Source organism: Haematobia irritans, chromosome 3 (assembly GCF_050003625.1).
Source record: "Haematobia irritans isolate KBUSLIRL chromosome 3, ASM5000362v1, whole genome shotgun sequence".
NCBI classification, from domain to species: Eukaryota; Metazoa; Arthropoda; class Insecta; order Diptera; family Muscidae; genus Haematobia; species Haematobia irritans.
Window position 1 is genome coordinate 80,105,186 of NC_134399.1, and position 16,454 is coordinate 80,121,639.

The 16,454-nt window shown below is 30.2% G+C and overlaps 1 protein-coding gene across 3 annotated transcripts in view; it reads right to left on the reverse strand.

Moving 5' to 3' along the window:
- The window catches only part of ec (ubiquitin specific peptidase echinus), a 275,945-nt gene that overhangs the window by 24,971 nt on the left and 234,520 nt on the right, over window positions 1-16,454 (reverse strand). Inside the window, exon 1 of one of the 3 annotated variants that reach the window (XM_075298693.1) lies at window positions 6,649-7,213. The exons of the other annotated variants lie outside the window; for them this stretch is intronic. The gene's annotated coding sequence lies outside the window, so the exon portion shown is untranslated. Of the gene's footprint in view, window positions 1-6,648; window positions 7,214-16,454 lie in introns of those variants that run through there. 3 annotated transcript variants of the gene reach the window in all.

A 16,454-nucleotide genomic window follows, 5' to 3' on the forward strand; every position in this document is an offset into this window, starting at 1 on the left:
AGTTACAAATTCAATTAAAATTAAAACTAATAAAACATTTTTTTAAATTTTATTTTTAATCCTAAACATATTTTTAATTTTTGTTTTATTTTTATATTAATAGCAATTTGTTTTGCTTTAATTTAAACTCAAGTTTTATATTTAATGCTTATCATTAATTTTAATTTTAATTATAATATAAATTTACTTTTACTATTAGGTTAGGTTAGGTGACAGCCCAATGTATCAGCTCACTTAGACTATTCAGTCCACATTGGTGAAGTTCTCTCTTATCACTGAGTGCTGCCGATGTTATGCTCAATGACAAAGAACCTCTTTTTTATAGCCGAGTACGAACGGAGTTCCACATTGCAGTGAGACCACTTAGAGAAGCTTTGAAACACTCAGAAATGTCACCAGCATTACTGAGGTGGGATAATCCACCGCTGAAAAACTTGTTGGTGTTAGATCGAAGCAGGAATCGAACCCACCACCTTGTGTATGCAAGGCGGGCATGCTAACCATTGCACCACTGTGGCTCCCTACTTTTATTATTAATTTTAGATACAAATTTAATTACTAACACCATATAAAAAAAAATAAAAAAAAAACTTCAAGTCTATTTTTATCATATAAATTCATTTTTTGAAATTTTTGCTAAAACAAATTACCTTAAATTTGATACAAAATTTACATTTAAAGTAATAATATTTTCCAGTTATTTGGGTTAATTTCAGAGAATTTTCTTTACTCTAAAAATAAAATTAAGTTGATATCGATGCTTATCATGAAATCAATAACGAAAAGACAAATCAAATAGTGTAAGCTATCTTATTTATGATTCCGAAACCAGCAGGTACCTGTATACGAAAAGGCATTCAGATTGTAATCTAACATTTAGTGATCAATACACATGATGTGAAAAGAGAATTGAATAGAAACCCAAAATAATTTCTTAAACTCAAATGAAAATTAAAAGAACTAATAAAAATTGAAACTGAATCATTAAAGAAATGTTTCTTTAACCTTTATGGGTGAAAACAAAAGAGCAAAGCAACAAGAGACATTAGAAAAACGTGATGTAAGCCTCGATTTTGTATTGCATCAATAAATTGAAAGACACAAAACTAACGAGAAACAATCAAACGATTGATGGCTTTAAACCAATGGAAAAGGAACCTCAAATGGATAAGCATCATCATGGGCACCATCTACATCGTCATCGCCATTTAGATCGTCCCAAAAGAAGAAAATTTGTTTAAAACCCAAAAAGGTGGTGGAAATTTTAAAGAATCCCAATGAGCAGCATCACGAAAGAAAAACATTCATGGCTATATAGCTAAGAAAACTGTACCCACAAATCCAAAACGAACTGAAAGCAGTTAAGCCAAGTCAGAATATAAATCCCCATGTGAACAAAAAGGGCAGGTGTTAAAATCAAAAACAAAATCCAAACATTGGCTATAGAAACAATCATTAAAGATGGGATCAAATGGATAATTTGGGATTTGGGTATTAAATAAAATGCATAGCAGCATTTTGTAAAAAGAGATTTTGTAAAAGAAATTTGTGCTGGCACTTTAGTAATTGCTCCAAGGAGAGGATAAAACTGTTTTCAAAAAAAAATATTATAAATAATTTTTTATTGGTTAAATTAGAAAATTTATAGTGATATACGTGTTCAAAATTTATTAATTTATAGTCATTAGGTGTATCATCCCATGGTTAGATCTTTATATACCTTTAAACACCTCTCATGATAGTTACCACCCTTTACTTTATAATAATCGCTTTTATAATTTCCTTTCCATTACTCTAAGACCTCAAAGTGAAAATTTTTCAATATTTAATATTCTTTGGCCATATTTATACAAATCACATTTTCATAAGGCATAACTTAGCGTAAATTATTGATGATCAAATAGAAACCTACACTTTGCCCATGGATATACATCAACATGAAATGCCTCCTATGGAAGACGTTACCCAAAATAAACATGCCACTTATAAATACAACAAAAACAAAACCAAAATACAAACTCTATCAAAACCTATATCAACATAAAGAAGGAAAACAGAAAAATACTTCAACATTTGCATAATCGTCATATACTTAAATATTGACAAGAATTTCAAATCAATTTTTCTAAAGCCTCAAACAAGTGAGGCCGGGCCTTAGGGCCTGTAAAATCTCAAAAATAAAATCATAATGTATGCATAAAATAACAAACAGCTCTTACATTCATACTCACAAATGGCCAAGAAAAAAGAAAAAAAAAAGAGTTAAATAAAGTTCGTTGCTTAAGTCTTTTGTTTTACACCAGAGATATGACAACGAATATTAAATAGAGTACACATGGAGATATTTTCTATGTGGGGTTTTCTTTCTGTTGCTTTATTAATATACCATTTTATGAATTATATTCTTCTCTTTTATACCACTACAATGTTGTTGACATATTCTTTGTTAAGTTGTGAATATTTTATGAGCTACCAAGCCTATAAGAAATAAAACAAAATTCTGAAAAAAACACTCAAACCCTTAAGTACAATGCAAAAACATATTTTGGTATTCTGTTTTGATTGGATGAAGAGAAATATCTGTTGTTTGTAAATTTTTATGCAAAGAACTGCTTTCTATAATTATCACTTGTATGCACGACTTCAATTATGTTTAGTTTATGATTTTAAGGAGTGCCGCCAGTTTTGCACAAAAATATGAATACTAATGAAAGAAATTTTGTTAGAATAGCTTAAAGCCAAATATCTACGTCAACGTAGAGAAAGGTACAAATAATTTGTATATCCATGAATTAAAATAATAACATGGATTTTTAATAGGATAGTCACACAGAACTCTAGTGGCCCTCGGTCCTCAAAAAAAATCCTTTTTTTCAAGCGATGACTTTTGTGTTGCAGGTTTTTATTGCAACACTAAAATCTACATCATTAACATTTCGGAACATTGTCTACTTTGGAATGGTATTTGTTCTAAATTTCAATTTATTGCCAAATCATTTGCCGGGATTCATCCCGGCAAATACATTTTATTGGGCGAGGAAAGCTTTTGATCTTGACAGATGGCGCTTGTCATATCGAAAAACTTTTCCTACAAAGAAATAATCAATTTACTGTATTTTACATTCAATTTTATTTTTCTTTTTCTTTTATTGGTGTTAGCTAATAACTACCACGTAAAATTATGGGCATGTAAATTTTTTGTATTATCTCTTATTACTCATAAGAGAGTATAAGTGATATTGTAAAGTAATTCAATATAATGATTAATAAAATTATTTCTTATCTGTAGATAAAAAAGTCGACTTTTCGACTAATAGACTGTTTGCAAAAACAAAGTCGGAGACGACTTTTTGATATCTTCAAATGTGACTAACAGACTTTTGATGATTTAAAAAAAAATTCAAATAAATGTTGGCTAAAATCGACTTTAACGAAAAAGTCGGCTTCTTGAAAAGGAAGAATATGATGCAAATATTTCTAAGGTATCTCTGAGCATATGAGTAGAAATTTTCATTTAGTTTAAAATATATTAACTAATATATAATACAAAATATATGTTTGCCATACGGCAAACAGGAATGTGTAAAATTATACGATTTTTTGTACTTTAAAATCTTGAAAAAGTGAACTTAAAAAGTCCACTTTTCCAAATTTGGTTGTTTAATTTTGACTACAATCCATACCATATATGCCTGGACTCGGAAGTTATGGAGGACTCGTACCACATCCTGTGCCAGTGTCCAGCTTTATCCTTTAGAAGAAACAAGATAATGGGCTCCTTTTTCTTTCAGGCTCTCACTGATCTGCGGGAGTGCAGCATAAGGAACATACTTGCATTCATCAGGGCCTCTTGTTGGTTGTTTTGAGATTTCTTTCAAATGGAAAGAGGATGACAAAAGTTGATGTCATCCTCTACAACCTAACCTAACCTATACTATATATCTCGAAAACAAGCGATGAAATCCCAATATGCGATATTGTAGTCAATCAAAAATAAATCACCTTTTTGTAACGGATGTGATAGAAAATTTCCTGCTCTAAATTTTACAGCAAGAAACGCTCTGTTACCAAGCACTCAAATGGTTAATTACCCATTTCAACTTAATAGAATCGAAAGCATCATCAATTTCCCCTAAAATTAATATTTAATCAAGAAAACTATAGCTACACCGGATATTTATCAACAAAAAAGTCAATATAAATCATAAAATAACCGTAACTCAAATTTACTATAACGAATCGAGACAACAAACCGCAATGTAAACAAAAGCCTTTAGAAAACCGGAAATTTGGTTGTCTTCCTTTGGAATAAAAAACAACTGTCAATGATATTTGTTTTGTGTCTCTTTGCTACTTTTGTCGTTTGGTTTTACATCATTTGGTGGGGAGATCTAAAAACCGCTTTTTTCTTAAGAAAACCACTAAGACTTATTCTTAATTTCTTTGTCAATCAATATGGAGATAAAATCAATACATATTGTCTAGATTGTTAATCAAAAAAAAAAAAACTATTATCGAAAAATAACGTAATGAAAAAATAAAAAAATATCATTTGTTTTGACTGACTATAAAACATATACCTGAAGCTATCTAAATGCAAATTATTTTTTAGGTAGTGAACAGATGTGAAGAACTTCAATTTTGGTTATTTATTGTTTTTTATTTTGAGTCTTTTTTTTCAAAACATTTCAATTAACTGAAGAAAGCCTCAGGGGTTGTATAGTTTGTTTTTAATAAGCATATAATATATATGCAAAAACTTGATAGAAGACTTACCAAACAACAAACAAAGTTGGTCAAGTTTAATGGTCAGGAGGGGCAAAGAACCTTCAAAATGACGATGACGATGATTTACAAAAAATATTATTAATTGTATAATTTTTTATAAGATTTAAACTATTTGCTGTACAGAAATAGTGAAACCAGCTCTCTATATTAACCAGCATTTTTTTGAAGATCCATTATAATAAGGCCAACTAACCAACTTTCAAATTGTACAACGAATATATTTGCAATCCTATCCATATAGTAATATATCAGTTAGAAACTTAAGCTCTAAACATTTTTCAATTAATATTAACCCGCTCGAATATATCTTCAATTTAACTAAGGATTAAAGCTACATGAAAATGCCAATAATCACTCAAAAGAGGTGAACCCTACACAGAAAAAATATCTCAAAATTTTTCCAATTAAAATTTTAATTAAGTTTTGAAAAATATTCAATTAAAAATTTTAGTGGTTCAACAAATTTTTTAACTGAAACAAAGATCAATCTCAAAAATTAGTTGTATCAATTAATCTTTTAATTGGATCAATTAATTTTTTAATTGACTTTGGCGATTGATACTATCATTTATGTGATTGAAGACATTTCAATTAAAACTTAATTGGATCAATTAATTTCGTGATTGAAGACAAAAAATATTTTTTTGTGTACGCGTATATGACAATAAAGCCAGTCTAACTCTATATTAGTTCATGATATGATTATGTTTTGGTAGAGTTTACTTGACTCTAACAATTCCGTAAGTAATCTTCTGGATATATGTAACAACTAGCAATGACACATGCAAAATATTCTTAAATTATGTAATAAAGTCTCCAAATTCTTAAATATGCACTTTAAATATATGATATATCGAAATAAAACCGTAACTCCTTTCATTTTATTCGAAAAGTTGTTCGCTCGAAAATATTCTCATTTCATAAAAATGATTGGACGTAGACATTTAATTTGTTACATACCAATATTTTGACAAGCCACCGTGGTGCAATGGTTAGCATGGCCGCCTTGCATACACAAGGTCGTGGGTTCGATTCCTGCTTCGACCGAACACCAAAAAGTTTTTCAGCGGTGGATTATCCCACCTCAGTAATGCTGGTGACATTTCTGAGGGTTTCAAAGCTTCTCTAAGTGGTTTCAGTGCAATTTGGAACGCCGTTCGGACTCGGCTATAAAAAAGAGGTCCCTTGTCATTGAGCTTAACATGGAATCGGGCAGCACTCAGTGATAAGAGAGAAGTTCATCAATGTGGTATCACAATGGACTGAATAGTCTAAGTGAGCCTGCTACATCGGGCTGCCACCTAACCTAACCTAACCTAAGAATATATGAGAATTTTCAAGTCGATGGGAAAAAAATAGATGTAATACTTTAGTGACAAACCCCCACAGAAATATGGGATGAGACAAAACAAATCGATTCATCTATTGATCAATCAATAGTGATCCAAAGCTATCCCAGATTTTTCTAAAGCCAATAATATTCCAAAATTATTTATTTTGATTTCTTTACATACAACTTTTGCTCCCATTCTAACCAAAATAAAATTTCAATTGAAGAAATTTACTAAATACTCCCTTACAAATCACGTAAAATTGAGACAAGCTAACATTTTAGAATTGAAAGACTTGTTGTAAAAACCGGTAAATAACAGAATTTTAAACGCCTATTTACACAAAATATAAATGTGTAACCAATATTATATCTATTTTGTCTTTATATGCTAATAATGTAGTCATTTCCTCTATTAAATTCTCCAAAGAAAGATATTAAAAACAAAAATATTAAATTTCCAATAACAACAAAATCAATATTTCCATATTTTTGCAAGAGTATAAAAACTTGACAAATTTCTGACTTACTTTGTACTATTCAAACCAGACTCTGGTAATCCACAAAATATGCTATGATCAGCAGTATATAATCCAATTTATGTGAAGTAACTCTTACAGATCCAATGACAGCATTTAAAAAGGGGCGTTTATTTCCACAAAGCGTTGTACCATAATTTCCTTTCTTTTTGTATGGAAAAAATGGTTTTCATTTTCAATATTTCACAAATTTATTTCAATATGTTTTCATTTGGTTTATAAATAGTTGAGCACTTTTCTTTTTGTTGTTTCTAATTATTCTTCTCGATTTGTTTTTATTTCAATATTCGTTATGTATTGATGATGAGGAAACAAATGTTCCTTCCACTTGAATTTTGGTCTTCGGCGCCAAAAAACATTTCTCACAAAATGCTATCGTTGTTTTTTTTTTTCTTCTAAATTTTCCGTCTATTTTCATAGACGCTCTTTGTATTGAGTACAAAACCAAGTCGCTTATTCACTCGCTAACACAAACACTCACATTAACTCCAGCTCTAGAAACTGTATACAACACACTATAACAATTTCTTGCGTCGTCGAGTTTTACTTACGACCGTTCTCTTATAAGTTTCGTTTAAAACTGAAAACTTGTTTGGTTATACCAAACTGAGATCTGAGAAATATCGAAACAAATACTAACACACAGTAAACAAACTCCCCTTATAACTACCTGAAAGAGTGTTACTGCACAAGTGTTTGTACAATACCAACGAAGGCATATTGAACCGGACAACTACAAAGAGGAACAGAACCATAAAACATGTTTCTAAGAGTTGTGCATTTCAATGCATAAGCAAAGAACAACAACTTCACAGATATACAAAGTAAACACACAGATACACATTTCAATATAAACAAGTAAAAATAACACGAACGAAGCCTTAGCACATGCTGTTGAATACACATACACTTGCGCTGTGACATAAACCCACAAACCAGTGTTGCCAATTTGGTGCTTTTAGCACCAAATTTAGTGCTTTTTGATTTCTAAAAAGCACCAAATTGCCTTTTTGGTGCCTTTTCAAAAAAAGCACCAACTTGGTGCTTTCTGGCATTTTCATTTAGTGCTTTTGGTGCTTTTTTATTTTGAACAGTATTAAGTTTAATTGATAGAAAAATTTTGATTAGACTTTCAAGAGCCGAAGAAAATCAAATTTATTGCCAAATATAGAATTTGATTGTAATGAAGTTGGTATAGATTATTTTTTAATTAATATTGTTATTTAGGGTATTCTGTAGGAAAGTCGAGCGATGAGTGTCGAATTTGTGAATTTGGTAAAGATGTCATTAAAAACGTTTGTATTAAATTCACAAAAGCACGCACAACTGAAATAAGCAATAGACTGCTTCCATATATTAATATTTTGAAAGTTGAAAAACATCACTGATCAAAATGTTCGAGTTTTGCCGCTAAAGTGAAAACTATATCAGGAAAAAAGGCATAAAATTCTGCATATGTGCTGCAAATTTTATTATAACTTGATGGGGAATAGTTAAAAGAAAATTTTCACAAAGTTTGTATTCCTTAAAATTAATTATTATAGAAAAGTAATTGTGAAAAATGACTATTTTAGCAGCTAAACTCGATCGTAATACCCACCTTAACTTCTTAAAATTCAATTCACAAAAGTTCTATAATACATCTTCGGAAGTTTTTTTTTTTTTTTTTTTTTTTTTTTTTTTTTTTTTAGTAGGGCATTTAATTTTCGATTTTGTGGCGGAAGGTGGTATGTTAGAATTTATAATATATTTTTGGTGCTTTTTGGCCTTGGGGAGTTGGCAACACTGCCACAAACCTATCTCATATTCAGCTTCTCAAAAATCTCTTTTTTCATATCCCATACTCACCTGAGCTAATAGTACCCATGATTTCCAACAACCCATTTGTTCATGGTACAACAAAGATTTGTGATTGGATTTGATGTGAGTAACTGTAAGATAGAAACCTACAATACCGGGATGCAAAACTTGGTACATGTGTACAAAATTTAGTGCAAATACAATAATACTGCAGTGGCCTATTTGATACACTTTGGATTATTCAGTGCCTACACAGAAAAAAATATCACCAAAATATTTCCAACTATAAAGTTAATTGAAGTTGGAAAAAAATTTCAGTTAATAAATTAATTGATACAATTAACTTTTTAATCAAGATAGAAACATTATGTTAATTAAGTCAATGATTGAAAATTTAAAAATTTTTAATTAAAAAATTTATTGATACAATTAACTTTTTAATCAAATTCGGAAGACTAAGTCAGTTAAAGAAAGTGATGAATATTTTTTAATTTTTAATTAAAAATGTATTTCAAACAATCAATTGTTAATCCAAATAAAAACTCTAAGCCAATTCAGAAAATAATTGAAAATAGTTAAATTTTTTAATTAAAAAATTAATTGAGTTTTGCAATCAACATCAATTAAATTTTTAATTGAATCAATCAAAAAAATTAATAGAAGTTTGCTAATGAAATCAATTAATATTTTAATAAGAATTTTTTCTATGACCGATTAAAACTGTGATTGATACTATCATTTTCGTGATTGAATACATTTCAATTAAAAAATTAATTGGATTAATTAATTTCGTGATTGAATCAGAAAAAAAATATTTTTGTGTTTATCAAATGCTAAAAAAGTCACAGTGGTAGACCGAGTTATGTAAAGTCTATCATATAAAAATCACAAGACAATCAATCAAATCGGTCATTATCAGGGAAGTTGTATAAAAACCGTAGGTTAGGTGGCAGCCCGATGTATCAGGCTCACTTAGACTATTCAGTCCATTGTGATACCACATTGGTGAACTTCTCTCCTATCACTGAGTGCTGTCCGACTCCATGTTAAGCTCAATGACAAGGGACCTCCTTTTTATAGCCGAGTCCGAACGGCGTTCCACATTGCAGTGAAACCACTTAGAGAAGCTTTGAAGCACTCAGAAATGTCACCAGCATTACTGAGGTGGGACAATCCACCGCTGAAAAACTTTTTGGTGTTCGGTCGAAGCAGGAATCGAACCCACGACCTTGTGTATGCAAGGCGGGCATGCTAACCATTGCACCACGGTGGCTCCAAACCGTAGCATCCAGTGAAAAGAAAAGAGATCCATATGGAGTCACCATTTGTTTATTCCCATAAAATTAAAATAATAATAATAAAATTAGATTAATATGCCTCGTCTTTAACATAAACCGGAAGATCGGTCTACGATATATTCTTAAATGAACGGATATAAATCTAAAATAGAAGCATTCCCAACGAGTATAAGTATTGCTACGGACGTTAATACCTTCAGGCTTCAACAACTCCTGGTAAAGATGTTTCGAAGCAAGCATCATATGCGAAGAGCAGATATTACTCTACAAGGTTTTTAAACGATATTATTACAATCTAAAAGTTTTTGAAAAATTGCTTGTTTGCATTCACATACTACAATTTTATGAGGCAATGGAAGCAAATATATTACAAGGAAACAGTTTTAAAAATTCCAAAATCGTTATGATAAAACAATAAAAGAAACTTCTTTCATCTATTTCATTCATTTTTTTCTTATAAGTTGCTACAATATGGTGCCAAAATGTACACATTTTGGTTCTAAGTAGAACAATGGAAATTTTTGATTTTTTCATCCCTGCTACAATCACATCCAATAACAGTTTTCTCAAATACTGGTTTTTACCATGTAGGTGTTAGCGGGCAGGCACTCATCAATTGTAAGATACTTATTCGTTTTAGAAAAACCAATAAAGAAATTCAGGTTGCACATCATGTGGCGAGTAACAGTGATTTTTACCATACTTGCCCTTCTAAAGACACCACAGGTAGCAAAAAGGAAGATATGTTCTTGACAGCGACAATAGAGAGAAAGAAAGATTCAGTGAGAACAAGGTATGCTCTAAAGTATTCTCTACACCTCGACACACTCGATAGGTTTATTTGTGTAGATTTTTACTGGGAGAATTTCCTTATGTTTATCTTAAATCTCCATTATTTGTAGTAGTCATTATCCTTGATGTATTTTTTTGTTTTGGCTTGTGGACATTCAAGGATGCCATAAGATCGTATGACAATTTCTTAGTGGGATAAACACATACATATATCTTTAGCCTAAGGGCGTATACTCGTGTTCATCAAATATTGTTTTATATACAAATATATATGCAGTTGACTATTTATAAAAATGTTCAACCATTTCATCATACAAAACAAGTGGTTCAATTGTTTTATCAATCATGGACCGATATCGACCATTTTTTGCATGGTTGTTAGAGGGTATATACTTACATCACATTCCAAATTTCAAGCGGATCGTTTGAAATTTGTTCCTTCCTGATGCTACAGAATTAAAATATTGGTCGGTTTATATTTGGGCTATATGTTATAACATTATGAACTGAATTTTGCATGATTATTAAAATGCAAATACTGACCGCATCGGTTGAAATTTACTCCTTCACATTGATCCGTAGGTCAAATCTGGGGGATCTGTTTTAAAGGGGTCTATATATAAGTATGGACCGATATGAAACAAATTTTGCACGATTTTTAGAGAGCAGACACTGTAATCAATATTTTTTCACATTTTTGCCTTTTTTTTGATATTTGGAACTCTTGTACATTAGTGGAACATAGGGGATAACCAATTCATTGCAGTGAAAAAAAGCATTCTGGGTCGTGGTAAAATTCTGAGTCGATCTGAGCATGTCCGTCCGTCTGTTGAAATCACGCTAACTTCCGAACGAAACAAGCTATCGACTTGAAACTTGGCACAAGTAGTTGTTATTGATGTAGGTCGGATGGTATTGCAAATGGGCCATATCGGTTCACTTTTACGTATAGTCCCCCATATAAACGGACCCTCAAATTTGGCTTGCGAGGCCGCTAAGAGAAGCAAATTTCATTGAAATTTGGTACATGGTGTTAGTATATGGTCTCTAACAACCATGCAAAAATTGGTCCACATAGGTCCATAATTATATATAGCCCCCATATAAACCGATCCCCCGATTTGGCTTGCGAGGCCTCTAATAGAGGCAAATTTCATCCGATCCGGCTGAAATTTGGTACATGGTGTTAGTATATGGACTCTAACAACCAGATTTGACCTCCGGAGCCTCTTGGAAGACCAAAATTCATCTGATTCAGTTGAAATTTGGTACGTGGTGTTAATATATGGCCTCAAACTCCCATTCAAAAATTGGTCGAAATCGGTCCATAATTATATATAGGCCCCATATAAACCGATCCCCAGATTTGACCACCAGAGCCCCTTGGAAGAGCAAAATTCATCCGATTCGGTTGAAATTTGGTACATGATGTTAGTATATGGTATCCAACAACCATGAATGAATTGGTTCCTATCAGCCCATAATTATATATAGCATATAAACCGATCCTCAGATTTGACCTCCGGTGCCTTTTGGAGAAGCAAAATTCATACGATCTGCTTGAAATTTGGTACGTGGTAATCGTATATGATATTTAACAACCATGCCAAAAGTGGTCCATATCAATCCATAATCATATATAGCCCCCATATAAACCGATCCCGAGATTTAGTTTTGGAGCCTCTTGGAGTAGTAAATTTCCTCCGAGTCAGTTGAAATTTGGTACATTGTGCTATTACAATTTAGAAAACGATGTTAAGAAGTTTTAAGATACCACAACCCAAGTATTTCGATTGTGGATGACAGTCTTTCGTAGAAGTTTCTACGCAATCCATGGTGGAGGGTACATAAGATTCGGCCTGGCCGAACTAACGGCCGTATATACTTGTTTCTTCCTATGCTACAAAAATCCTTTAAAAGCGAGTTAACGACAACTTTATTTTCCAAATTCAGACTCGACTTCCAGTAGAAATTATGCTATGTTTCAAGTAAAAAACATATTTAAAATAAAGTGTTTAAAAACATGTCCTATATTTGAACGATTGTTTGCTTTGTAGTCAATATGCAAAGAGACAACAAATTTAAAGACAATTTCATTAATTTTATAGAATTTTTCTGAATTATTAAAGTCAAGTTGACCTTAGCCAAAAATTTTTTTCTTTCATGTTATGATACCCATTTTACGACTTCACTGAAAAGTTTATCGACTTTTGGACAAGGAAAAAAACTTTATATTAGAAAAATGTGTCTTCTACATAAGTAAAATTTGCATTCGTATTTTGAAGACAAACACATTCTTTGACCGCACGACAATATTTTTTTCAGTGCACTAATATGAAAATATCCACTTTGCTGATTTTCAAGATTATTATGCATAAGCAGACAATTTTTATTAATTACGCAATCACACTAATCACCATCTATTCAATTTAATTTTTATGGATATTTTTGTCAAAATTTTATTTTTATAGAAAATTTCTTCCAATATTTCTTAATGTGTTGTTTTAATTTATATTTTTCACAAGATTTTATTTTTATAATTCGATAACCCATCAAGCAAAAGTATTTGGAAGTTCTTCCAAAGGCACAACTTTAAAAGCACTTCCAAAAGATGTACTCCCAAAGATGTTCTTTATTTTAACTGCAAGGAAGTTCTTTTAATTCAATTATTTATAATTCGTTTTTTTCTTATTTTTAATGGGTAAATTTATTATTTTTTTTTTCTTTCCTTCAAAAAGTTAAAAACAGTGTAAGCTTTCATAAAATGCTACAATTTATTTAAATATTGTCGAAAAACTTCTAAATCCATTCAAGAAATATTGCGAATTTTTCTTAAATATTTTAATTCAAACGTTTCGGACAAGCGTTAGAATGTATTAAAAATCATAAAAAATTATAAAAATTATTTATTTGTCAAAATATGACAACATTTTTTTAATTCACATCCAAAACACTGAATTTGAATCACACAGTAAGAAGTGATGCAAATTCAGTGCAACGGCTGCTGAAATGGTGGACATCCGTCCTATGACAAGCCCATGTTAAATTCATCGCTTTTGCGCTAATTTTGCACTACTTCCGTATCCAAAAACAATATTTTCACTACTTTTTTGGCGACGCTTTTTTTACTGGGCCAGCAACAAAACGTCGCCAAAAAAATTATGAAGTTGTTCTTTTTGGATCTGGAAGTGGTGCAAAATTGACGCAGAAGCGATGAATAACATGGGCTTGTCATAGGACAGAAGTCCTCCATTTCGACAGCCTGTGCTCTGAATTTGCATCACTTCTTTAGGTGTGATCCGAATTCAATGTTTTGGATGTAAATTAAAAAATTCTGTGATATTTTGTCAAATAAATATTTTTTGTAATTTTTAATGGATTCTAACGCTTGTCTGACATGTTTGACCTCAAATATTTTCAAAAATTCACAATTTTGTCAGATTGGATTTAGAATTTTTTTCTACAAAATTTAAATAATTTGTACCATTTTATGAATTCTTAAACTATTTTTAACAAATGTGAAACAAAAAAGTTAAAATTACCCATTAAAAATATGAAAAAAGCATGTTATAAAACATTGAATGAAAAGAACGTCCTGCGTAGTTAAAAAACAGAACATCATTGGGAGTACATCTTCTGGAAGTGCTTTTAAAGTTGTGCCTTTGGAAGAACTTCAATTTTTTGCTGGGAATTTGCTTCTATTTTTAAACTTTTGTAAAACATACATTTTTAAAGAAAATTTTAATTTTGTTTTGATACAAAATTTAATCAGAAATATATAAATAGTTTTTAATCTTTTGTATTATATATTATATACATAGTGTTTACTACAATGCATGTATAATATGCTTTTATATACTTCCTTTGTACTAATGACTGAATAAATAAATAAAAATACTTCAAAACGCTGTTTTACAACAAAATTTCATTTAAAAGTTTTTAAAGAAAAGTTCAGCAAAGCTTTAAATTTCAGACAAAATTTTTACGATCTTTAATTTTAAAAAATCCTATTAATTCTTTGGCACAAGATCTGTTTCAAATATTCCCGGAAGTAAATTTGCCTCCACTTGCCTTCATAAAACTCTTTTCAAAATAAACTTAAACAACCACACACAAAACATTTTTTATCTGATTCAATCACGAAAGTAATTGAAGGAATTAATTTTTTAATTGAAAAGTCTTCAATCACAGAAATGATAGTGTCAATTCAAAAATTTATTTAAAGTCAATTAAATATTAATTGATGCGATTACAAAATTATTTCATGCTAATAATTTTTTGTTTTTCAATTAAAAATTTTTTGAATCAACAAAATTTTTAATCGAATATTTTTTAAAACTCAATTAAGACTTTAATTGGTAAAGTTTTCGTGAACTTTTTTTCTTTGCAATGATCTTAATCTCAATTAATCATAAGAATATTTATAATTGAATAATTCTTATTCGTCAGTTAGAATTTATTAGATTCATATTTTAATGTCATAAATGAATTAAAAATTATGAGAAATTTTACACTTCAATGCTAATCCGACTTTCTCTTTATCTGTAGCCAAAGACCATAACTAATCCCTATAGAATGTTGTGAGTATCCATCACAAACACAAATGACTGACATACCCCACTTCAATCAAAATACTAAGAAGATTGATCTTACTATTTTGATTTGTGTATTCTGTATCTCTAGTAAATTTATAAAATTATTTACCACTCATGTGATAATGATTATTAGCCGTAACTGAAGGGTCACATTTGTTAATGCGCTTTGAAATTCTTTCTATGACTTAGATGAAGTTTTAAACAAAGCATTCTAATCCAGGGATTTTCTGATGGATATTTATATACAATAATTTGTTCTCTAAATGTTTTGTTACCAAGTGAAATTTGAGTACACTTGAAATCAAAGTCAACCATGGCAGTATTGCCTTGGCTTACTTATGTTTGGGGGAAAATAAAACTGAATTGATTGAAATGCTTTGTTGTTAAAAAATAGGGAGTTTTTTTATATCTGTTTAGATTTTCAAGGAGTAAAATGTTTTTTGTTCTTAATTTACTTCAGTCATCCAAGCATTTGTCCGTCAGTATTTCTAGATTTGAGTGCATATCATTCACTTGGAATATGAAATTCTGCCTTGACAAGACTTGTGTTGAGTTTGTAACGTGAGCAGTTTTCATAAATTAAAATGTCACATCGAATAAAATAAATAATAAAATAGTGCGAGCCCGCAATTTTTTGCATAATCATGTGGATTTTTATTCCAGCAATTTGTTTAGAACACAAACGAGTTTTTATTAAGAAAAGGGTTGTCGATCAAAGATTTTTTAGAATTACAAGTAGAAGAATTAAGATAAGATAATTTTAGCCCTATACAAATTTTACGTTTTTGTATCATGACTACAAAATTGAAAAGGTTTCACATAGTTTCATTTTACTTGAAAATGTCATCCATTGTATTTGAAGGTGAGTTTGAATTTGGAATTTTATAGTAGAGTTTCAAACAGTTTATAATCTTTGCTTTAATTTTTTTTCATTAAATGTAGGGCACGAAATTTGCGGCATTCCATTTAGTAACATTTGCTTAAAATCAATAAAAAACATTTTTGTTTTAAAGTAATAAAGTGAAATATTGAATATTCAGATTAAATATAACATTTATAAGTTAACATTTTCCAGAAAAAAAATTGGAAGTTGTTCCACAAACATTTCTTTTAAAGAGCATCCCGAGATGCTCCATCATTTATTTCCCACTTCCAAAGAAGTTCGTTTGAATCAGTCTTAAAAAATAAATTTTGGACAATTAAATGTCGCAGAAAAAAATAGAAAACAAAAAATAAAATAATAATGAACATTAAATTAAATTTGAATCTGTGCCTATTTACTTGTTCACTTCTATGGAAACTCTTTGAGAAA